Below are 25,938 nucleotides of genomic sequence, written 5' to 3'. Positions count from 1 at the left end.
TGGAAGAAGGATAAACCTGGTGAAGTGGGGAATAGTTTGCAAGAGTAAGGATCGAAGTGGATAGGGGGTAGGAAATGTAAGGCTCATGAACTTATAGCATAACTGCACAAGGTATTGGTAAGTAATTATGGAATGATAATAAATGTTTGGGATTCTGGTTTATCTCCTTGAGCCACTTTGGCTTCTCTGCTGAAATCTATTCATACTATCTTGTCGATCTTCCTATAGCCTATTCATACTGTTTGGGATGCTGGTGTGTCTCCATGGAAAGCTATTCAGCCTTAAATGAAATATAAATAATCAATTAGCAATCGAAAATTGAACTCAAGAAAATTTTCAATGTATTATTTTGAATTTTTCCTCCTTTTTTTTTTCAAGTACATATAGCCTCCTTTTTCAGTATAAAAATTTGTGCACAAATTAATTTGAATTTATTTATTGATCAGATTGACTTGAATTTAATGGCCTAGAGCTTGAACCAAAAGAAGTGCATTTCCTTTTGTCCCATTATTTTGCTGTTTCTTATGAATAATCAAGCAGGAAATGCAGATCAAAGTTTAAAATGTCGGTATTGGTGGAAATATTGATCATCCAAATATATGTAACATGTTGGAAATGTTGGGAATGTTATATAAAAATATTGTTAAAATTATAGATATGGTTGAAACATTGTGAAATATGTGGAAATATACGGTGATATTTTATGAAATGATAAAAGAAGCACAGTTACACCCTTTTAGATTATTATCTTGTTCCAAATGATCAAACAAAGCCTTTTAAACTAAGGTTAATAGAGAAAATAATACACTACGAAGTTGTCCCATAAACTTATAGAAAGTGCAAACGATTGAGGGTGGACCTTGGCACAATGGTTGGGTTGCTCCATTGTGACTTGGGTGACCAGGTTTCAAATCTTGGAAACAGACTCTCTGTATGTGCAGGGGTATCATACATCTGCCCCTCCCCAAACCCCGCATTGGCGGGACCCTCATTCATTGGGCTGCCCTTATAGAAAGTACAAACAATTCTAACAATTTGACCGCATAATCCATTACAGAAATAAGAACTAAGATTTAACATCATGTCCAAAGAGAAATTCAAGCTAGCTCAAAGTGTTCATGGTGTCCATTAGGCATGCAATAATACATACTAGTACTCCATAGAGTTGCAATATTATTTCCAACTCATTATGTTATAATACCATCTCGTATACTCCACATGGAGCCATTAATTTTTACTGGGGAATATATCAATTCCAGTAATATTTCATGTCAGTACCAATGGAAATGGAGATATGTTGTGGAAATTGTTTTCTAGGCTAGAGATATCAAAGGAGAGGAAGAGAGGAGGAAGGGAGAAGAGGAAGGGAGAAGAGGAAGAGAGAAGAGAGAAGAAAAAATTTGGATTCAAACTTATGGCTGGCAGTGCCAGCTATTAGCTTTTATATTAGGGCGACCCAACTAATAATTCTTGACAGTGTAGCCGGTCAGAGATAAGTGGAAGAGGAGAGAAGAGAAGAGAAGGGAAGAGAAGAGAGGAGAGAAAGAGAGAAGGTTTGCAATGTAACAGTACTGACGGCGCCATTGTTTATTTTACTATATATAGGGCAACAAAAATAACAAGGGAAAAGACCCTTGTGCCCCTGAGTACAATAACAGACATAACAGAAATAAAAAACAAAATAAAAAAACACTTTAATTAGCCAAACAGGCCCTAACAACTGCAACTAAGTTATTTTAACATTATTCCAACACTCCCCCTCAAGTTGGAGCATAGATGTCAATCATGCCCAACTTGTCACACAAATCTTTGTGCCGCACATGATGAAGACCTTTGGTGAAGATATCTGCAAGTTGCTCTTCCGAGCTGACATATGGTGTGCACACTTCTCCACTTTCAAGTTTCTCTCTGATAAAATGCTTGTCCACTTCAATGTGTTTCGTCCTATCATGCAGAACTGGATTAGTAGCAATATTGATTGCAACTTTATTGTCACAGTAGAGTGACGTAGGATTGTTTACTGCGAAACCCAGTTCACCTAACAGATTTCCGCAACCCCATGAGCCATCGCTCTATACTCTGCTTCAGCACTGGATCTAGCCACCACACTTTGTTTTTTGCTTCTCCATGTGACAAGGTTTCCTCCTACAAAAGCACAATAACCACTGGTAGACTTTCGGTCATTGACTGCTCCTGCCCAATCTGCATCAGTATATACTTCCACTTTTAAGTGACTGTGTTTCTAAAACAACAAACCAGCTCCAGGAAACTTCTTGAGATATCTCAAGATCCTCTCTGCAGCCTCAAAGTGAGTTGTCATCGGGCTGTGCATGAATTGACTAAGGACACCCACTGCATAGGCAATATCAAGCCTGGTCATAGACAAATACAGAAGTCTCCCCACGAGTCTCTAGAACATCTTTACATCTTTCAAAAACTCTCCCTGATTGTCTCCCAAATGGTGATTAGGTTCAATAGGTGAATCAGATGGTTTTACCCCCAACTTGCCTGTATCTTCTAGTAGATCTAGTACATACTTCCGTTGGGAAATAAAGATGCCCTTGTGAGAGCGGGCAACTTCAATTCCAAGAAAGTATCGTAAGGGGCCTAGATCCTTCACCTCAAATTTAGTGGCTAAGAATTTTTTTAGTCTTTGGATTTCAGCCTCCCAATCTCCTGTGATCACTATGTCATCCACATACACAATAAGAGCTGCAATTTTACCTTCACCTCTTTTTACAAACAGGGTATGATACTACTAAATGGAACTTACTAAACCAAGCCCGAGGTGATTGTTTCAACCCATATAAGGACCTTTTCAACCTGCACACCTTTTGTTCACTGCCTTTGGCACAGAACCCTGGGGGTTGGGTCATGTACACCTCCTCTTCCAAGTCACCATTCAAGAAGGCATTCTTGATGTCCAATTGGTGAAGATCCCAGTCAAGATTTGTTGCCAAGGAAAGGAGAATCCAGATGGAGTTCATCTTCGCTACTGGGGCAAAAGTCTCTGCATAGTCCACTCTATATACCTGTGTGAAGCCTCTTGCTACCAGTCTAGCCTTGTACCTTTCAACAGTTCCATCAGCTTTGTGTTTCACTGTGAACACCCACTTGCACCCCACTGGTTCCTTCCTCTCAGGAAGATCTACCAACTCCCACGTGCCATTTTTGTGTAAGGCATCAATTTCTTCCTGCATTGCATCTGTCCATTCAGGTTTTGACAAAGCTTCTGCCACGGTCTTAGGGATGGGAACACTATCCACAGAAGAGAGAAAGGCACGGTATGAAGGTGAAACATGCTCATAGGACACAAAGTTAGAGATAGGATGATTAATGGTACAAGATCTAACACCCTTTCTCTTAGCAATAGGAATATTAAGATCATTGGGGACAGGTGAATCAACATTTAAAGGAGCAATGGGAGCAAGTGTACCTGGTTGATGAGATGGATCTGCCTCGGGTGAATCCGATGATGTTGGTTGCATAGTGTCCGGCTCCACGGCTCTTGAACTCAATTGGCTCTTATGGCGACGATGAAAAACTCGGAACGGAGGAGGATTGGGTAAAGGAGGTAGTTGAATCTGAGTCGTCGTCTGTTTCTCCTCAACCCTGCTCTCCCCCTGAGGAGAAACCAAGAAGAACAGTTGACTCTCAAAAAATGAGACATCAATGGAAACATAGTACTTGCGGGCAATGGGATCATAGCAACGATACCCCTTTTGAGATGAAAAGTAACCAAGAAAAACACAAGGAATAGCCCGAGGGTCAAGTTTACCACGAGTAGGTGACAGGTTGTGGACAAAACAATGACACCCAAAAACACGCATCGGAATGGTGGACAGCGGGGCTATAGGGAACAAGAGCTGATGTGGGGCCTTATACTCTAGTAGCTGAGAGGGCATGCGATTGATGATATATGTCGCACACAATACTGCATCGATCCAGAACTGTTTTGGCACATTCATATGAATCAGCAAGACCACGAGCAACTTCAAGAAGGTGACGATTTTTTCGTTCAGCCACACCATTTTGTTGGGGTGTCCTGGCATAAGAGCTTTGCTGAAGTGACCCACTCGAAACAAAGAACTTCGTGAGATCACTATGGAAATATTCCTTTGCATTGTCCGACTGGAAATTATGAATTTCCGTTTGGAACTGAGTGAACACCATGCGTTGAAAATCTTTCACAATTTGTGGCACTTCATCTCGAGATCGCATAGGGTAAACCCAAGTGTATCGAGAATAATCATCAATCAAAGTAACAAAATACTTATAGCCAACCGCAGTAGGTAGAGTAACAGGGCCCCAAACATCAGAATAAACAATATGAAATGGAAATTCAGATCTTTTATTTCTCTAAGGTAAACAACTTCTACAATGCTTACTCAACTGACAAGTTTGACACTGTAACTAACTCACTGACAAGGACTCAAACAACTTTGGGAACATAACTTTTAATGACTCAAAAGAAAGATGACCTAAACGACTATGCCATAAATAGGCCTGACTCTCACTCGACGAACTTGTGGACTCAGTCGCCACTAGACCAGCATTGTTCTAAAACACATAGAGACCATCCACCATGCTTCCTCTACCAATCATCTTCCCCGAGGTCAAATCCTGAAACACACATGAAGACGGAAAAAATGTGACTGAGCAGTTCAAAGAGTGAGTAAAACTACTAATGGACAACAAATTAATAGGTAATTTCGGAACATGCAAGACATTAGGAAGAGTGAGGCCAAGTGGGAGAGATATGGTGCCTCGGCCAGCTATGGTAGAAAAAGAACCATCAGCCAGTCTTACCTTATCTCTCCCAGAGAGAAGGTTATATGTCTGGAACAAATTTGACTTACCGGTCATGTGATTTGTGGCTCCGGAGTCAATAATCCAAAGTGAATTAGTAGTATGAGATGACACATAGAAGGTTGTGGCATTACCTGATGTAGACGCAAATGAGATAGGAGTAGGCCCAGAATCCACCTGGCGGAGAGTCCTACCATACAATTCCAAATGTTCACGGAAGGAGATGATAATATCTTCCTTAGGGTCAAAACCGGGATGTCTCTCCTGAGTTACGGAAGGACTAGTCTCTGTCAATGCCATATTAGCTGAGTTATACCTTTTTTGATTCTACTGGCCTGGTTTCTTGCCATGATCCAGTGCTGACTTCTTACCCAAATCCTGTGCCCATTTAGGTTTTCCATGGAGATCCCAGCATGTATCTTTAGTGTGTCGTGTCTTCTGGCAGTGAGTGCATCAAAGCTTGCTTTTATCTTTTGACTTTTTCTTAGTGTCACCCCTTTTAAAGCCACCTCTGACATTTGTATCTGAATTTCCCCGGACCGCTAGGGCAACTGAATCCCCTTCTACACCATTCATCACACTTCTTCTGCTTTATTCTGACTACACCAAGGCATACACCTCCTGGACTGATGGCAAGTCTTTACTACCCAAGATCTGTACCCTGATGGACTCATATGACGGATTCAGCCCTAGGAGGAAGGCAAACACGCGTTGCTGTGATACAAGTGACTTATAGGCCTTTGCATCTTCATCACACTTCCAATTCACATTCTGATAGTGATCAAGTTCTTTCCATATTGATGTCAAATCAGAATAGTACATCGAGAGACTCCTCTCCCCCTGCTTGCAAGTAGAAGATTCAGCTTGTAGTTGATATATCTTGGCATAGTGTCTCTGTTCTGAATAAGTGGACTTCGCTTGTTCCCATATCTCACAAGCAGTTTCAGCCCACATAAAAGTCTTCCTTACTTGTGGCAGCATTGAAACCAAGAGCCAAGACATCACCATACTATTCTCTTGGTTTTACCTATCATGCTCAGCACTTCCATACTTTGGTTCATTTACTCTCCCATTGATGTATCCTATTTGCCCCCTAGCAGTGTAGAGTTTTATCCCCCTAAACCACACAAGGTAATTCAGACCATGAAAGGGAATGACAGCCATGGGAAAGCTCATATCCATTCCCCCACTCACTCCATTGTGGCTCCCTGAGATCTCTGAAGTAGCAGAATTCTCAGTCGACATGGTCAAGCAGTTAACCAGTCCCACACACCGGACTTAGGACCCCTCCTTACTCCACAAAACAATGCTCTACTCAGTTCACACCCACACACTCGGGTTTACCAACCAGATTGAGCACAAACAGTACCAAATTCTGGACAAAATTGAGGTAATATTCGGCAGTTTCAGACCTGTATAGTTTTATCAGTCCCCACCTACCAGAATTCCAGAATGTCTAACAGCCACTAATCAGCAGGAGAGATCCTTCTTACTAATAGTCAACTCAAACCATTGAGAAGACAGGTCAGCATTGACCTACAGTTGTCTTAACACATGAACAGGATCACACTATCCAAGAAAACTAGGGTTACACAAGTTCGACAGCATTCAGCCGCCCCAGATTCATAAGGTTTTCACTCGGCACGTGACCAAGGAGAGTAAAGAAGAGAAAAAATAGGGAGAACTGTACCAGTCGTAGCTATTCTGTAGTCCATAATCAGATTTCCTTTCTGCTAGTCTGTTCGATCTGTTCTTTGGGTTGATCGATCTTCTCTTGACAGTAGGGTTGATCGATCTACTCTCTTTTAATCAGCATTCCCGCTCTGATACCATCTTGACAGTGTAGTCGGCTAGAGATAAGTGGAAGAGGAGAGAAGAGAAGAGAAGGGAAGAGAAGAGAGGAGAGAAAGAGAGAAGGTTTGCAATGTAACAGTACTGACGGCGCTAGTGCTTATTTTACTATATATAGGGCGACAGAAATAACAAGGGAAAAGACCCTTGTGCCCTTGAGTACAATAACAGACATAACAGAAATAAAAAATCACTTTAATTAGCCAAACAGGCCCTAACAACTGCAACTAAGTTATTTTAACATTATTCCAACAATAATAAAAATAAGGGAAATTACAAGAGTTCCCCTATGACACTAAAGAGCAAAAAAATAAATAAAAAACTAAGAGCTTCTTGCTATAACTGATTTCAACACTCCCCCTCAAGTTGGGACATAGATATCAATCATGCCCATCTTGTCACATAAATCATTGTGTCGCAGATGATGTAATCCCTTGGTAAAGATGTCTACAAGTTGATTTGTGGAACTGACATATGGAGTGCACACTTCCCCATTTATAATTTTTCCCTAATAAAATGCTTGTCAACCTCAATATGTTTAGTTCTATCATGAAGCATTGGGTTGGCAACAATGTTGATAGCAACTTTGTTATCACAATACAAGGATATGGGGCCATCAACAAGAAATACCAACTCATTCAACAAGTTCTTTATTCACATAACTTCAGCCACTCCATGGGACATTGTTCTATATACAGCTTTAGCACTAGACCTCGCCACAACATTCAGTTTCTTGCTTCTCCATGTGACCAAGTTTCCTCCCTCACTCTTCAAGTGACCATTCTTCTAGAAAAGTAAACCAGCCCATGGGAACTTCTTTAGGTAGTTGAGGATTCTGTCGGTTGATTCTTTGGACTCGTTATTTGAGTGAGATTCCTTGTTACTGTTCAACTGGGTAAGTGAGAGGTGTAGTCAGTGATGAAGACTTAGCTATCAGTATCAGATCAGAGAGGCTAGGGCCTTAAGTGCCAGATTGAATCCTTCTTTTAGATGAGGTCAATCAATGTAACAGGGGAATCATAACAATAGAGCATCAAAACATTAAACATTAGACGAAGTAAGCTGAATGGAGAGCAGAGGCTTTGTGGAGATTGCACGATGGAGGAAATCCTTGAGAATAGAAGCTAAAGATTTTCTCTTTGAGGAGTTGAAGATTAAGGAACACCCTAGCCTAAAGATTCGAGAAATGAAGAAGGCTATGACCTTGGTTCAAGGACATGAGATGGTTGAATGGCTCATGGAGTTTGTGTCGAAGGCAGCAACTAAAGGTAAGAAACTAAGCAGGCAGGAAAGGTCCTTGGAGACAAGAAGAAGATACTTGATGGAATGTAAAAGGAACTCTAAAGGATCATACATTACTTTGTCTGAATTCTTTTCTAAAGGTAAGAAGCAAATGGTCTGCTTTCCTCAAGGAAAAAATAGTCAAGGATGGAAGGAGGTTGTCACAGTGTTGAAGACCTTTCTTACCTTTAGGAGAAAAGGGGAAGATAAAGCAGCAGGAGGGGTTCTCTGGAAGACCGCAGCTGAGGAGCAAAAGAAGAATCTGTTTGTTATGGCACACTGTGAGAACATCCCCACAATGACTGTTAATGTAAGGAAAGAACGTTGGGAGGACAATGCTGGTGTTAGAAACCAATAGTCCAATCTTGGAATGGAGGAAAGTTGCTGATTTGTTAATACAAAAATTGAACCTAAGAACCCCCTTTGACAATTATAAGGCTCTTCTTGATCTTGTTGAAAATCTGGTCGAAGTTGAAGCTCTGAGTTTTCAAGATGCTTTAGGTTCTTTTACTTTGTTTAAGTGGTCTCCTTCAAACTCAAAGCTTTTTTCAGTTGAAGATGGTGTGGTTATCCGAGTGATTGGGTTGCCTTTCCACCTTTGGAATCATGAGATAGCAGCCTCCATTGCAGTGTTATGTGGTGCCTGTCTTGATGGAGAGTTTTGGGGAGACCTACGATTAGCAGCCTTGTTGTTGAGTGGAGTTAAGCCTGAAGATATACCCAGAAAGATAACTATTAATGTTGATGGGTTTTTTTTTCCAGTGTGGTTGGCCTTCTCCATTGAAGTTGATCTGTGGAGGGAGGCTCAACAGGTTGAAGATGAGAGGACAGAATTACTAGAGTTACGTGGCAGGTTGGGGTTGGTGTACTCAGAGAAAGTTGATACTTTCACAAAAATGGATAGGCAGCCTTTAGGATTTCCAAAAGATTTCGGCAGATTGGAAGGTCAAAATGGCAAGTGTCAAGGAACAGGGCTGACATCCACGAGATCGTTTGCTCAGGTGGTTGCTTCTGGCGCCAAGGATTGTTGTTTGGAATTTTCAAATTGCTCTTCTCCTCAAGATCGGGGTAAGCGCACTTTAGACAAACCGAGTAGGGAAATAGCAGTGGTGGGTGAACCGTTGAACCAAGTTGGAAGAGGGTTAAACCCAGTTTTGGCCCAAAAAAGAATATGTGGGCCTGTGTCATCTATTGGACTTTCTATTTTGGGGGACCTAAGCGTTGGTAAAGGCCCAAATGGACCAGTGTCAGCGGGCCCGACCCAGTCACTTAAAAAGGCGCATGAGCCTTTAAAGAATCACATGACTGGGGTTAGGCCTAAGGTAGACGACAAAAACCATCTATCATCTTCCTCAAGCTCTTTGAGCTCTGCAAATAACCCTCCCCTGGCCGACGATTTGAAGGCTCCCGCTCAGACGTCTAGCTCCCTACAATGGTTTCCGGGTGAAAAAGTCTCAGTAATCATCTTCAGATCATCATAATCCTCGTTGTGTCAAAAGAAGCGATCTAGAGAAACTTGACTTGAAGTTTTCATCTGATGAGGAGTGCTCTGATTTTGAAACTGAGGATACGTTGAGCCTTGGCAGTATCGACCTTTCTCAAACAAAGGACTTATTCGAAGATGACAGTTTAAACACTGAATTGTTGTTCCTAGAGGAAGACGTTTGTGGTTCAATGACAGGGATTCAAGTGGCATTTCCCTCCCCCCCCCCCAGTTTGTACTTCACACAAGGTCTTGATGGGCTCAACTGCTTTTACAGAAGTTGCACAGGGTACATCTACTGCAATAGACAAACCCACCCTTGGACTGCAACATGCGCAGGATATCTATTTGAAGGGTCAGAACTCATTACTGTCGTTCCATGCAGAGTCACCGATTGGGGGGCAACCTTTAATGGTAGCTTCGGCTGCATTGGTTAACACTGATTTGATTGAACCTAGACAACTTCCAAAGATCAATCAGACAGGGGGACCAGGCCTAGATTCGATGCCTCCGCCAGCACCTTTTGCTCTTGTTCCCACTCTTCTGGTTCCCTTTGATTCAGGTATGCCTGTGGATTTGTTTTCTGATACTAACAAGGGTCCTATGCCTGAAATAGGTACTTCAGCTTCTGAACCAGCAGGAATAGCCAAGGGAGGGGAAAGTGGTATTGGGGTTAAGGGTTGTGGAGAAGAGGACGGGGAGTTTTTATTGAAAAGGAAGCAGGAAGAAGAATTAGAGAGAATTTAGGAGTGGACTTGTGCTCTCTTGGAGGATTATAAAGAGGAAAAAGAGCAAATGGAGGTTACCCCTACAAAATTGGAACAGAAGAAGGAAAATAGAGAGTGTTTGAGAAGTGCTGAGATAGATAAAAGTAGGAAAAAAAAAAGAAAAGATCAGAGGTGGAGAGACTAATCTCAGATATTGAGGGTGATATTGGATTCAGTGGTCGAGGGGAAAGAAGGAAGGGCCCTAAGTAATGGTGGGTGGGGGTGTTTGGGAGGGTTTTTTCTACTCTTTCCTAATTTTTGAAGATTAGTTAGTTTTGTGTTGTTTTAAGAGTAATTGTGTTATGTTAGTTGTTAGATAGTATGTGGGGACCACAGCAGTTTTGTGAGTCCAAATTTTATTAGTTTTTTGAGTCTTTTACATGCTGTTTTATGTTTTTCCGCCCTATAAGAGCACAGTAGTCTTTGTACTCATCTTATATTTTTAATATAAATAATAAGTGAAGGGGGTGGCCAGATTATTGCTCTCTTTCTTCTCAAGATCTCTTCTTCTCTTTTCTTCTCTCTTCCTCCTCTCTTCAAGAAAACATTCTTTTCTTTCATATTTTTTATTTCAGCAGATTTCTACTTGGTATCAAAGCTTCGACTAGGGTTCTTGAAGCATTCTCATGCAGCCCTAGATCGGTCGACTGCATGAATTAACAAAGGGCTGATCAATCTGCTATATATTGCCCAATTCTTGGATTTTTTTGTGAGATCTAGTCATCAGGAAGGTGATCTATGTTTTGGCATCAAAATCAGGAATAACTGGAGTATGGAGAAGAGTCCTAGAAAAACTAGACTCTTTGTTTTTTATTTGATCTTGGGTGCACAGGTAACGTTGGACCTTTTTGGGCCTCCTGGAGTGGGCGATTCACTCTTCTCTCTATTGGAAGATGCTGGGATGAGAGAGATTTCTCTCTGATTAGGGTTTTCTTTTCCCAAAAAGGTTTGTTCTTGTGTGTGTGGTTTTAAATTGTTCTTGGAGGCTCTCAACCTTTTTCTTTCGGACTATTGAACTGTTTGAAGCAAGATGGAGAGTTGGTGTACCAAGCTGAAATCCACCGGTACCATGGGACTAGGTGTTGGAGGTAGTAGTGATATTTTTTAATCTAGAATCATTACTACAGTAAAACTTGATGGTACAAATTATTTAGAATGGGCACAATCAGACAAGATGGCCATTGGTGCCCGCAGGAAATTAGGGTACATCACTAGGGAGGAGAGGAAACCAGATATAGATTCCTTTCGAAGGGTACAGGAGAATTGCATGGTGATGTCTTGGTTGTGTAATTCTATGTTACCTCACATTGGCAAAAGTTTTCTATGGGCTAATACTGCAAAGGAGATTTCGGATGGAATAACTGAAACCTATTCTCAGAAACAAAATGTAGCCAAAGCCTATTAGCTAAGGAATCAGGTGATTAGTATAAAACAGGGAAACAAACCCCTTGCCATGTATTTCTCCATGTTGAAAACCCTTTGGTAGGAGATAGATCACTTAGAAACTATGGTGTGGGTAAGTGTCAATGATGTAGCAACTTATCAAAAACCGGTAGAGGAAAAGAGGGTTTTTGAGTTCTTGGTAGGGTTGAACCTTGAATTCAACATTGCTAGGCAACATATCCTTTCTAGGAAGAGTGTGACACTCTCTCAAGCTTATTTGTTTCTGGAGAGGAAAGCAAGAGGAATGCCATGCTAAGACAGCTCGGGATTGACCAATTGGCTATGGTTAGTACAACTAAACCTTAGCTGAATGGAGACAGGGGGAGCAGTGAGACTAGGAGAGAGGATAAGGACTTGGTGTGTGATTACTATAAGAAGCCTAAGCATACCAGAGATACTTGTTGGAAGCTCCATCCACATCTTATGCCTGCTCAAATCAAGAACAAGAAGGGAAATGCAAATGTGACCACTACAGGAGACTCTTCGGCCCCTCTTTCCCAAACTAATTGGGAATCCATTGTAGTAGCAGCAGTGAGAACAGAATTGGAAAGGTTTGGACAACTTATGATTAAGAAAGATACAACTAGTTCTAGCCTTTCAGATGGACAACAGAGTGTAGGAGCCAACTACACCACTTCTTTTGCTCATACAGGTAGTTCATATGCAATTGCAAATCTTGCATCCACCTCAAGTAAGGAGGGACCTCCCTAGATTATAGACTCAGGAGCATCTGGGCACATGACTAATGTTCCTACCCTTTTCAATTCTTATCAGTTGTGCTATAGTAGAGACAAAGTCTCTACAGTAGATGGTTCCCATAATCCAATTGCTGGGAAGGGGACAGTTAGAATGACCAATGATATTATCTTATCTTCTGTCCTACATGTCCCTAGACTTCATACCAACCTACTTTCTATTAGTTCTTTGACAAAAAATTTGAATTGTTCAGTGACTTATATTCCTAGTAATTGTGTTTTGTAGGATCTGGAGTCAAAGAAGATGATTGGGAATGGTCGTGAGGTGAATGAAGTCTACCTTCTGGATGAGATTCCAAGACATCAGAACCACCATGTTAGTAGCAGTAGTAGTAGTGGATCAAAGTCAATGAGTCAGATTATGCTTTGGCATAACCGGTTGGGGCATCTTTCTTTTGGTGTTTTAAAATTTTTGTTTCCGAAGTTATTTGAGTCTATCTAGTTATCTACCTTAGAGTGTGAGAGTTGTCAGTTGGGAAAACATTGTCAAAAGAAGTGCTTTTGCTTTTGATGTTGTTCACACTAATGCATGGGGTCATATCATATTCATTCCATAGGTAGATACCATTATTTTTCTCTTGTTTGTGGATGATTATACACGGTATTCTTGGATATATTTGATGAGATTCCGTAATGAGGTTCCTAACTTTGTACAACAGTTTTACCAGATGGTTCTCACACAATTTGGAATGAAAGCTAAGGCTTTTAGATCAGATAATGCTAGAGAGTATTTCGAGAAAGACTTAACCCCATATTTTTTGGAGCATGGTGTAATTCATCAGAGCAGTTGTGCACATACACTGCAATAGAATGGAGTAGCATAGAGGAAAAATAAACACATTGTGGAGGTGGTGAGAAGTCTTATGATATGTGCTTCAATTCTTGTACATTTCTAGGGAGATGTAGTTTTTACAACTGTGCACTTGATTAACCATGTTCCTTCACGAACTTTGGGGTTTAAGGTGCCATTCAGCCTCATTTTTCCAGATTGAGAGATGTTTCACATTACCTCTAAGGGTTTTTGGTTGTATTTCATTTGTTCACATTCTTGGCCCCCATCGCAAGAAATTGGATCCTAAGGCTAAGAAATGTGTTTTCTTTTGGGTATGCTCAGAACCAAAAGGGGTATTGTTGTTATGACCCGATGTCAATGAGCAAATTTGTTTCTATGGATGTTACCTTTTTTGAACCCACCTTCTTTTTCTCGAGTGGTTCTCCTAAGGGGGAGAGTCTTGGGGAGGAGAACTCACAGTCTGTTCCTCTTCCTGTTTCCTTTGTGCCTCCATTAGTTCCATTAGCACCTCCATCAATTCCATTACCTAAGCCACTATGGGCAACCTCATAGAAATATCAACGCCGACAAACGATGGTTGACTCCACACATACTCAACCCGCACCACTCTCCATCAGTCCTTCCAAAGCTCCAGATTCAACAGATACAATTCGAAGTATTCCCCTTGAGCCTATGCCTGTTATTATTCCTAATGATAATGTTCTTGTACCTAACACTGTTGTTGCAACTGATCCCACTGACCTTGATCTTCCCATTGCACTTCACAAAGGGAAAAGAAAGTGTACAACTGACTGCATTTCACACCATCTCTCCTTGTCAACAAGATATGATTTGCGGCAAATTAAGAAATATATGATTTGCTGCAAATTTAGAAAGATTTGATTTTATTGATTACAGATTTGAATAAATTTAAGAAAGATTAGATTTGAATAAAATTAGGAAAGTCATATCCTAGGATTAAGGGAAAGATTTAATCAATCCCTAATTGAGAGAGATTCTAGGAGAAATTGAGAGAGATCCTAGGGGTTTGTCTCTCCTATCTTTTCTTATTTAAGTTGTATGCTCAACATGTTTTATCAACACACTATCAATACAGAAGTATTTCTTTTTCTCTCCCTCTTCATTTCTTCTTCTCTTCGTCTTTATTTTTCCACATGGTATCAGAGCTTTAGGGTCCGATCATGAATTTCAAGGCTGCCATGGTTGGCTCTGGTTCAGCCTCTTCGGATGCTACCAGTGGTGTGACATCTTTGGAGGGAGGTATTCAATCAACGACCATCTCTCTCTCTGAGAATTCTCTTCAGGTTACCATTCACAAATTGAATGGAAAGAATTATCTTGAGCGGTCTCAGTCTGTGCGGTTGGTGATCGACAGCAAAGGGAAACTCGGCTATTTGAATGGTGAAGTAAAACCACCAGCCACTGATGATCCAAAGTACAGGTAGTGGCGTTCTGAAAATTCTATGGTTACCGCCTGGCTGATCAACTCTATGGATCTTGTGGTTGGAAAACCATTCATATTTCTGCCGACTGCTCATGATGTGTGGGAAGCTGTCAGGGAAACCTATTCATATTTGGACAATCATTCACAACTGTTCGAACTAAATACCCGAATGTGGAAGATGCAGCAAGGTAAGTGTGACATAACTGCTTATTATATTGAGATGATGGTTGTTTGGCAGGAGCTGGATTTATTTGAAGAAGAATGGGAAAGTCTGAGTGACAGTGCTTGGTACAAAAAGAAGATAGAAAGAGGTCGGGTCTTTGTCTTCTTGGCTGGTTTGAATAAAAAACTCAATGAGGTTTGGGGATGTATCTTAGGGCGAAAGCCCTTGCCTACTATAAGATAAGTTTTTTCAGAAGTGTGTAGAGAAGAAGCACGGCGGCAAGTGATGTTGAAGAATGTTAATGAAACAAAAACTGAGAATGAAGGGTCCGCTCTTGTGGCCCGAGGTGCAGACGTAGATGGAGATAAACGAGGAGGAAAGCAAAGACCTTGGTGTGATCACTGTAAAAAGCCATGACATACTCGGGAAACCTGCTGGAAGCTACACGGGAAACCAACAAGTTAGAAGAAAAAACCAGACAGTGACAACAAGTCAGGGGGAGATGTCCGCGCGCTTCAAGTACGCAATTCGGATCCTAGGCAGCAATCATCCTCGAAGTCTCTTCCTTTCACAAAAGAACAAATAGAGCCCTTGTATAAAATGTTTCAATCTCAATCGTTAAGAAACTCTAACCCATCTTGCTCTCTAGCCCAGTCAGGTAATTTTTTAACTGCAGCCATTGCTTGTACCAAATCTAATGGCTCCCGGATATTAGATTCAAGTGCCACTGATCATATGACCGGCACTTCACAGTTCTTCTCTTTATATACACCCTGTGCAGGGAATCAAAAGGTTAAAATTACAGATGGTTCCTTTGCTACTGTTGCTGGGAAAGGAACTGTGTCTATTTCTCCTTCTCTAAATCTTAAAGATGTTCTACATGTTCCTAACCTATCATACAATCTTTATCTGTCAGCAAACTAACTCTTGGTCATAATTGTCAGGTTAATTTTTGGTCTTCTTGTTGTGAATTTCAGGATTTAACCTCAGGGAAGATGATTGGGGGTGCTAAACTGGATGGTGGCCTCTACCTCTTTAATAAAGGATCAACCTTTTTAAGGCAAGACCGACAAACTTGTTTCAGCTCTATCTCGGTTTCTAGTGACAGTGAAGTTTTGTTATGGCATTATCGGTTAGGACATCCTAGCTTTCAATATTTAAAGCATCTATTTCCCAAGTTATTCATGAATAAAAATCATTCGTGTTTTAAGTGTGAATCTTGTGAATTAGCAAAACATCATCGTGTTGTTTTTCCATCTCAACCATATAAAAATTCAAAACCATTTACCATGATTCGCAGTGATGTTTGGGGTCCTTCTAGAGTAACAACTCTTTCTAGAAAGCGTTGGTTCACTACTTTTATTGATGATCATACTAGGGTCACTTGGGTTTTCCTTATAAAAGAGAAATCAAATGCTGAAATTGTGTTTAAAACTTTCTATAACATGGTTCAAACACAATTTCAGACTCAGATTAAAATTTTTCAAAGTGATAATGGAAAGGATTTTTTTAACAATGTGTTAGGGAATTTTTTTGCTGAGAAAGGAATTGTACACCAAAATTCGTGTAATAATACACCTCAACAAAATGGGGTGGCTGAAAGGAAAAACAAACATCTCCTTGAAGTTGCTAGAGCCCTAAGTTTTCAAACTAAGGTTCCTAAGTATTTTTGGGGAGAAGCCGTTTTAACAACCATTTATTCGATTAACAGACTACCTACACGAATTTTGGATTTTAAAACACCCATACAGGTTTTCACTGACTGTTTTCCTAACTCTCGGCTAGTTACAAACATTCCCTTAAAAATTTTTGGAAGTGTGACCTTTGTTCATAACCATGATCCTAAACATTCAAAATTTGATTCAAAAGCACATAAATGTATTTTTGTAGGCTATCCCACTAATCAAAGAGGTTACAAATGCTTTGATCCAGTTTTGAAAAGGATGTTTGTGACTATGGATGTCACATTCTTTGAAGGAACCTCCTACTACAGACACTCCCATCTTCAGGGGGAGAGCAACACTAGTGAAGATGGTCTTTTAGTTGGTTCTGATTTAATGTTTGAATTTGTCCATAATGACGTTCCTCACAACCAGTCACCGAAAGAAAGTAAGGCAGAAAATACAAAATCAGTGGAAACAAATGAATTAAATATTGAAAATGAACAACCTTCGGTGATGCCATCTCAAAATAAAAAAGCTGAAACAACAGAGATGTGTGCGAAACAGTATAAAGGCCTTGTATATTCAAGGGAACATCTAGCACTAAAAAGGAGAGGCACTATTCTGCAGCATCAACAAGAATCTGATCTGAGGGTGGATCATGAAATTCATGATAATTCTCCAAAAATACCTGAAAATATTCCTCCAAGTAATTCTAATTCTTCTAGTCAACTTGATCTTCCCATTGCTCTTAGGAAAGGTGTTAGGTCTTGTACAAAACATCCTCTGTCAAATTTTGTATCTTTCAAAAATATTTCACCTTCATATTGTGCCTTTATTTCACAAGTGTCTAGTGTTTCCATTCCTAACAATATCCAGGAGGCTTTCAATGTTCCTGAGTGGAAAGAAATTGTTTTTGAGGATATGAGAGCTTTGGAAAAGAATGCTACTTGGGAGAAAGTGGATCTGCCAGATGGAAAGACAGTTGTTGGTTGTAAATGGGTATTCACTCTGAAGTACAACTCAAATGGATCCTTGGAGAGATATAAGGCTCGTCTAGTAGCTAAAGGCTTTACTCAGACGTATGGAGTGGACTATTCTGAGACCTTTTCTCCAGTGGCGAAACTAAATACAGTTCGAGTACTCTTATCTGTTGCAGCTAACCTTGACTAGCCATTGAATCAGCTAACCTTGACTAGCCACTGAATCAGCTAGATGTGAAGAATGCCTTTTTGGAACTAAGGTATGCAAGGTAAAAAAGTCTCTATATGGACTTAAACAATCTCCCAGAGCATGGTTTGAAAAATTCACAAGGTTTGTTAAAAGTCAAGGATATAGTCAAGGACAATCTGATCATACTCTTTTTACAAAAAGATCACCGAAGACAAGGTACCGGTTATTATTGTCTATGTTGATGACATAATCTTGACTGGAGATGATATTGAAGAGATGAGCAAACTAAAGCAGAGCTTAGCCATGGAATTCGAGATTAAAGACTTAGGCTAGCTAAGGTACTTTCTTGGAATAGAAGTGGCTAGATCAAAGAAGGGCATTGTGGTTTTGCAACGAAAATATATTCTAGACCTCTTGAAAGAAATTAGAATGAGTGGATGCAAACCTTCAGACACTCCGATAGAAGTTAAGGCTAAACTCGGAGAAGTTAAAGATGGGGTTCCAGTAAATGCCGGTAGATACCAAAGGCTGGTAGGAAGATTGATTTACTTGTCACATGCACGTCCTGACATTGCCTTCGCTGTGAGCATGGTGAGTCAATTTATGCACTTCGTACGAAGAACATCTTGAAGTTGTGCATCGAATTCTTAAGTATCTAAAAGGCACACCAGGAAAAGGACTCTTCTTCAAGAAAAATGAGAAGAGAGGGGTTGAAGTGTATACAGATGCGGATTGGGCAGGCTCAATCACTGATAGAAGGTCAACTTCGGGGTACTACACATTTCTTTGGGGCAACTTAGTTACTTGGAGAAGCAAGAAACAAAGTATAGTTGCTAGAAGCAGTGCTGAGGCTGAATTCAGATCAATGGCTTAAGGAGTGTGTGAGGTTCTTTGGCTAAAGAGGGTGCTAGTAGATCTTAAGAGACCAGTGGGTTTTCCTATGAAACTGTATTGTGATAACAAGGCAGCTATCAACATTGCTCATAATCCGGTTCTACATGATAGGACTAAACATGTTGAGATTGACAGACACTTTATGAAGGAGAAACTTGAAGAAGGACTAATTTGCACTCCGTTTATACCAACCACTCAGCAAGTTGTAGATGTTTTGGCTAAGGGCTTGTTGAGACAATCATTTGACCTTCAAGTTAGCAAGTTGGGCATGATAGATATCTTTGCACTAACTTGAGGGTGAGTGTCGACAAGATATGATTTGCGGCAAATTAAGAAAGATATGATTTATTGCAAATTTAGAAAGATTTGATTTGATTGATTACGAATTTGAATAAATTTAGGAAAAATTAGATTTTAATAAAATTAGGAAAGTCATATCCTATGATTAAGGGAAAGATTTAATCAATCCCTAATTGAGAAAGATTCTAGGAGTAATTGAGAGAGATCCTAGGAGTTTGTCTCTCCTATCTTTTCTTATTTAAGTTGTATGCTCAACATGTTTTATCAACACACTATCAATACAAAAGTATTTCTTTTTCTCTCCCCCTCTTCATTTCTTCTTCTCTTCCTCTGTATTTTCCCACACTCCTACAGTGCCTTGTCACCCTCCTACCGAGCTTTCCTTTCTTCCTTAGATTCTATGTCTATACCCAGGAATGTTATTGAGGCTCTCTCCAAACCTGAGTGGAAAATAGCCATGCAAGAAGAGATGGAAGCATTGGTTAAAAACTAAACTTGGAAAATAATTGATCTTCCTCCAAACAAAGAGACAGTCGGATGTAGATGGGTGTTCACTGTAAAGTACAGGGTCGATGGTAGGATAGAGAGGTACAAGGCTAGTTTGGTTGAAAAAGGTTATACTCATACCTATGGCATTGATTATCTGGAAACATTTGCTCCAGTGGCTAAGATTAGTTCAATTCATATTCTTTTGTCTCTAGCAGCCACCTACTCATGGCCCCTGTTTCAGTTTGATGTTAAAAATGCATTCCTCTACTCATACCTATGGCATTGATTATCTGGAAACATTTGCTCCAGTGGCTAAGATGAGTTCAGTTCGTATTCTTTTGTCTCTAGCAGCCACCTACTCATGGCCTCTGTTTCAGTTTGATGTTAAAAATGCATTCCTCTACGGTGATTTATAAGAGGAGGTATATATGCTTATTCCAGCAAGCTTTTATGAAAATGTTGGTAAAGGAAAGGTGTGCAAACTCAGAAAATCATTGTATGGCCTGAAATAGTCACGTAGGACTTGGTTTGACAAGTTCAAAGGGGCACTTATCCGTTTTGGGTACACACAAACCCAGTTTGCTCACACCCTCTTTGTGAAGAGGAGAGATGCTCTTGTGTCAATTCTGATTGTATATGTCGATGATATAGTAATTACAGGAAATGATCCGGAGGAGATTGATGCTCTCAAAAATTATTGCAGCAAGAATTTGAGATCAAAGATCTTGGTGAGCTCAAATAATTCCTAGGGATTGAGGTTGCAAGATCCAAGCATGGGATCTTCATTTCTCAGAGAAAGTATGTACTTGACCTGCTACGAGAGACTGGGAAGTTGGGAACCAAACCAGCCAACACTCCTATTGGTCTAAATCATAGAATTAATGTTGTGGATGGTGAGTTGGTAAAAGATGTGGGAAGATATTAAAGAATAGTGGGTCGACTGTTATATTTGTGTATGACATGACCAGATATTTCCTATGCCGTCAGTGTTGTGAGTCAGTACATGCATGCACCTCGGTTTTAGTACTGGGAAGCTATTGAGAGAATACTTGCATACCTAAAAAAGCACCCTGAAAAAGGCGTTCTTTTCTCAAACCATGAAAATTTGAAGCTAGAATCCTATACAGATGCAAACTGGGCAAGTTGTTTAAATGACAAGAGATCTACATAAGGAGTATGTACCTTTGTAGGTGGGAATTTGATCTCATGGAAGAGTAAGAAGCAAGCAGTTGTGGTTAGGTCAAGTGCAGAGGTTGAGTATCGGTCCATGGCTCATGGTGTCTTAGAACTACTTTGGGTTAGATCCCTATTGAGTGAAATTGGGATGAAAGCAGAGGAACCTATGATGTTGTACTGTGACAATCAGGCGACAATCAATATTGCCACAATCCAATTCAGCATGACAGGACAAAACACATTGAAGTTGATAGGCACTTCATAAGAGATAGGGTAACAATCAGAGAAGTTTGCTTGCCTTATGTCTCTTCAGAGTTGTAGTTGGTTGATGTTCTCGTTAAAGGGGTTGCAAAGAACAAACTTGAACATGATCTACGCAAGTTGGGAATGTGTGATATTTACTCCCAACTTGAGGGGAAGTGTTGAAGATTAGTTAGTTTGTGTTGTTTTAAGAGTAGTTGTGTTATGTTAGTTGTTAGATAGGAAGTGGGGACCACAACAGTTTTGTGAGTCCAAATTTTATTAGTTTTTTTAGTCTTTTACATGTTTTATGTTCTGCTGCCCTATAAGGGCATAGTAGTCTTTGTACTCCTCTTATATTTTTAATATAAATAATAAGTGAAGGGCACAGCCAAATTATTGCTCTCTTTCTTCTCAAGATCTCTTCTCTTCTTCTCTCTTCCTCCTCTCTTCAAGAAAACACTTTTTTTTCATATTTTTTATTTCAGCAGATTTCTACTCTAATGAAAATCATAAGCTGGAATGTGAGGGATTTAGGAAGTGCAAGGAAGAGAAGACTGACAAAGGAAATGCGTAGAAGAGAAAGGCCTAACATTATAATGCTACAAGAGACTAAACTAGAAGGGATGGACAGATGGGCTAGAAGTGTTTGGAAGGCAAGAGGGATTAGTTGGGTTTCAACTCCCTCTTGGGGAGCTTTAGGGGGTATAATCACCTTGTGGAAAGAAGATGTTGTAGAAGCAGTTGAGGAATTAGTAGGTAACTTCTCTATGTCTCTCAAATTTAAGATGGTAGAGGGTGATTTTACTTGGATGATAACCGATGTGTATGGGCCCAATAATTACAGAGAGAGGAATGAATTGTGGGAGTTGTATGGTATTCAAGGTTTATGGGAAGGTCCTTGGTGCTTAGATGGAGATTTTAATGTAATTCGGTTCACAACTGAGTCGAATAACTCTCATCAATCCATTACGACTAGTATGAGGAAATTCAATGAATTTATCAACTCTTGTGAGCTGAAGGAGATTCCTCTTTTGCAAGCCAATTTTACCTAGTCCAACTTTTAGGAAAACCCAACCTGTTTGAAGTTAGATAGATTCTTGTTCAATGAAACCTGGGAGAATCAATGGAGGGGCTTGATGGTTAAAGGGTTACCTAGAGTTACTTCGGATCACTGCCCTATTCAGTTAGGAGAGAAACCCTTAGATTTTGGACCTAGATCCTTTAGATTTGAGAATATGTGGTTGTCTCACCCAGACTTTGTTGAGAGTTGGTGGAGTGAAGAGCTAAGAGGGGTGAAGTGGAACGGAGTTAGATTTCATAAAAAACTAAGAAATTTGAGGATAAAATTAAAAGCCTGGAACAGGGACCATTTGGGGAGAATAGAGGATTTAAAACCTTCCTTGTTGACTCAGATTGAAGAATTGGCTAAGAAGGAATCCCAAAGAACTATGAATGAATGCACAGGAACGAGAGTTGAGATAGAGATTAAAGAAGGAATTAGAAGAGGTCTTGTTGCAAGAAGAGATATCATGGAGGCAAAAATCAAGTGTTAAATGGATCAAGGAAAGAGATGGGAGCACGAAATTTTTTCATGTGATGGCCAATGGGAGGAGGAGGAAAAATTTTGTAGTACAACTTGAGATTGATGGAGAGGAAATCTCCTCTTAAGAAGAGATAGACAGATGCTTTGTAGATTATTTCATGTCAATTCTGAGAAGACCTCTTGATTGTAGGGTGGAAGTGGGTGGTCTAGACTGGCTAAGTCTTTCTGAGAGGGAGAGGGGATGGTTCGAAAGAAACTTTGAAGAGGAGGAGATCAGACAAGCAGTTTTCTTAATGGATAGATCTAAGGCTCCCGGGCCAGATGGATTTACGATGGCCTTTTATCAAGATTGTTGGGACATGGTTAAAAATGATTTATTTGAGGTCTTCAGGGAGTTTGAGGAGAATTTTGTTGTTAGCCCTGGAGTTAATGCTACTTTTGTAGCTCTTGTTCCCAAGAAGGCTGTTGCTAAGCATCATAAGGATTTCAGACCAATTAGCTTTGTCTGCAAATTGGATCTTAAAAAAGTCTACGATTTGGTGGACTGGAGTTTCCTCTTAGAGATGCTAAGTGTGGGTTTTGGGAAAGATGATGCAAGTGGATTAAGGGTTGTCTCACTTCTTGCCATTATTCCATCCTTTCAATGGAGTAGTTAAGGACTTCTTCCCAGCATGTAGGGGCCTAAGACAAGATGATCCACTCTCCCCCTTTCTATTCACTCTTGTTGCTGATGTGTTAAGTAGACTGATTTCAAAAGCAGATAGGGAGAAGATAGTGAGTGGATGGAGAATAGGAAGAAATAGTGTGCATGTTACTCACCTTCAATTTGTAGATGATACTATAATCTTTTGTGAGGAAGTGATTTAAGGAAGGTTAAGAACTTAATAATTTTTTATGAAAATGCCTCAAATCTAAAAATCAACTTTGAAAAAAGTTGTGGTTGGAGTCAATATGGATGATCAAGAATTGGAGGCTATTGCAGATTGCTAAGAATGCTCCACCTCGTCTTGGCCCTTAACTTATCTAGGTCTTCCCCTAGGAGCTAGCCCAAAGGAGAGTCGCTTTTGGAACCCCGTTGTGGAAAAGTTTGGAAAGAAGTTAGCAAGTTGGGAAAAGAATTATATCTCTGTGGGTGGTATAGTGACTTTGATCAAATCTACACTTGCTAATTTGCCGGTTTACTTTTTGTCTGTCTTTAAGATTCCCACTAGGGAAGCTAAGAAGATAGAGAAGATGATGAGGGGTTTCTTATGGGAGCCGAGACAAGAGAAGAAGGACCATTTGATTAGGTGGGAGATAGTTAGTCGAAGTAAGGAGGAAGGAGGATTAGGATTAGGGAATCTTGCTCATAAGAATGTAGCTCTTCTAGGTAAGTGGTTGTGGAGATGGACTTTTAGAGAAGGAGAGGTTATGGCATGCAGTGGTGGCGAGTATACATAGCTGTTATGGAAATGATTGGGATGCAGGGGTATCCAGACGGGCAACTCTTGCAACACCTTGGAAGGCCATTCATGGCATCCTCCCCCAGTTCCTCCGCTTTGTAAGGTATGATGCTTGATCTGGAACTCATGTTCTTTTCTGGGAAGACACTTGGGTGGGAAATTTGCCTCTTAAGTATTTGTTCCCCTCTCTCTTCTCTATTTCCCTTTATAAAAAAGAATTTGTCTTCCTTTCTTTTGTCCCCATATACCCCTTTGTCTACAAATTGGGACCTTGGCTTCCATAGAGGGTTAAGGGGAAGAATCCTTATCAGCTTCTGAGCTCTTATTGTTACTTGATTCTGTTTTCTTGGACCCACTCAATTTTGATAGGAGGATTTGGACTTTGACTCCAAAAGGGTCGTTTACTTGTGAATCTTTCTTTAGATCCCTTTGCTCTAGTTCCTCTCCTTGGGCTTTCCCAGTTAAGGAAGTTTGGTCTAGGCCTATTCCCCCCAAAATAGTTGTTTTTTTGTTGGGAAGTTTACTACGGTAAAATCAATACAATGAATAACCTACAGAGGAAAATACCTTTCTTATGTTTATCCCCTAACTGGTGTACTTTGTGCAAAGCATAGAATGAGGATTGTTACTACTTATTGATTTCTTGTCCTTTTGCTATAGCCATTTCGAATTGGGTATTTGATTTGTTTGAGTGCAGGTGGAACACCAGTTTAAACATTTATAAACTTTTTCATTTCTCACAGCAACTATAAACATAGTAAATAGTGAGAACGGGTCATATCCACTAGAAAGCGAGGGAAAAATTATAACAAACCTTAATCTGGATTAAAGAATGCAAAGGGAAATTGCAGAATCACAAAACTTTCATTAATTAAATTGGAATTAAATAAAAATGGAGTTTGAACACTGCTGAAAATAAAATAAATAACAACAATAAATAAACAATAGAAACTAAAAAGAAGAAATCCGCAATTCGATCAGAGGTAGCAGTCTCCGGATCTTGCCGTTGACCCTCGAACTTCTCGAGCTAGGCCTTCCGTCTTACCTAGCCAAATTTCAGATCTATAGAAAAGAAATAAAGTACAATTTAAATCTAATAAAAGTAAAATTTGTAGGAAGGGGAATAAACTGGAAATTAAAGAACAAAAAGTAATTCTAAAACTGAAGAAAAAATGGTTTGGATTCAAATCCAGAGGTGGAAGTAGTGGTGTTGGCGAACTACAAGTAGGAACCCCTCCTGTTGCCTAGGTGTCCTCCTCTTCCTCTACCCTTGAACTTCTCAAGATCATTTTTCATTCTTACCTAGGTAAATTGACCAACCCCTTCTACAGGGCCCCTGGGACCCTTTTTATAGAGAAGGGTGGACACAACTGGAAATAGGGAGAAAGATGGGGGCGGCAGTTGCGATTTAGCAAAGTTAGGGACGCCCTAGGGTTTCTAATGGATGGCTAAGATGGTTTTGGGGTGATCCTATGGCTGATAATGGAAGGAGAGGGCACCCGATATTATGTAGGGCTGAGATTTGGGTGCCTAAAAATGGAGGGTGTAGATTAGAACATCTAGGATTGAAGGGTTAAGATTAAAATAATAGGTGGCCCCCTAGATTGAATGGTTGGGATATAAGATGGAGGGAGTGGCTGAGATTTAATGGTGAGGAGTTGAATGTGAGGATTAGCAGAATGGGTGGCACCCTAGGGTTTAGAAGCTACAAAGGAGAGCCCTAAAATGGATGGTGGAGATTAGAAGGAGTGGATGATGGAGATTTCACATCTGGGGTGGCTAGGGTTAACTAAGGAGGAAAAGATTAGGTTAAAATGGCTCCCTAGGGTTTGCTAATGAGAGGGGAGCATGGTAATACAGTAGGATGGGCGCCAACTGGGTTTAGCAGATAGGAGGCGCCCTCCTGTTCTCAGTTCTTTACAAAAACACCTCCTCTCAGCTAGAATTCACACCAGCTTCCCAAAAATTGCATTTCAACCATGAAAACTTCCCAGTTTTCTACATAATTTGCACAGAGACCCTCAGAGGTCACATAATTGATTTTAACTGGGAAAATGGTGCACTTTGACTATTCTAAGGTCGAAAATATCCCTAAATTGATGCCCTTAAGGCATCAAAATGCAGGGTTATCAGTGGACCACAAGAAGAGGGAGAATTATGTTGAAGTGTTTAAGAGCAGTTCTCCTTTGGACTATTTCAGAAGAGAGAAATTCCAGAATTTTTCAGGA

General features: G+C 40.2%; 1 protein-coding gene across 1 annotated transcript in view; it reads left to right on the top strand.

Annotated features, from left to right (window-relative positions):
* Positions 1 to 25,938, top strand: part of PEX12 (peroxin-12) — a 70,810-nt gene that overhangs the window by 13,595 nt on the left and 31,277 nt on the right. The window lies entirely within an intron of this gene.

This window comes from Nelumbo lutea, chromosome 1, assembly GCF_056320005.1.
Source record: "Nelumbo lutea isolate HS-2025 chromosome 1, American lotus-T2T, whole genome shotgun sequence".
NCBI lineage: Eukaryota > Viridiplantae > Streptophyta > Magnoliopsida > Proteales > Nelumbonaceae > Nelumbo > Nelumbo lutea.
This window is presented reverse-complemented; position numbering and strand designations above follow the sequence as displayed.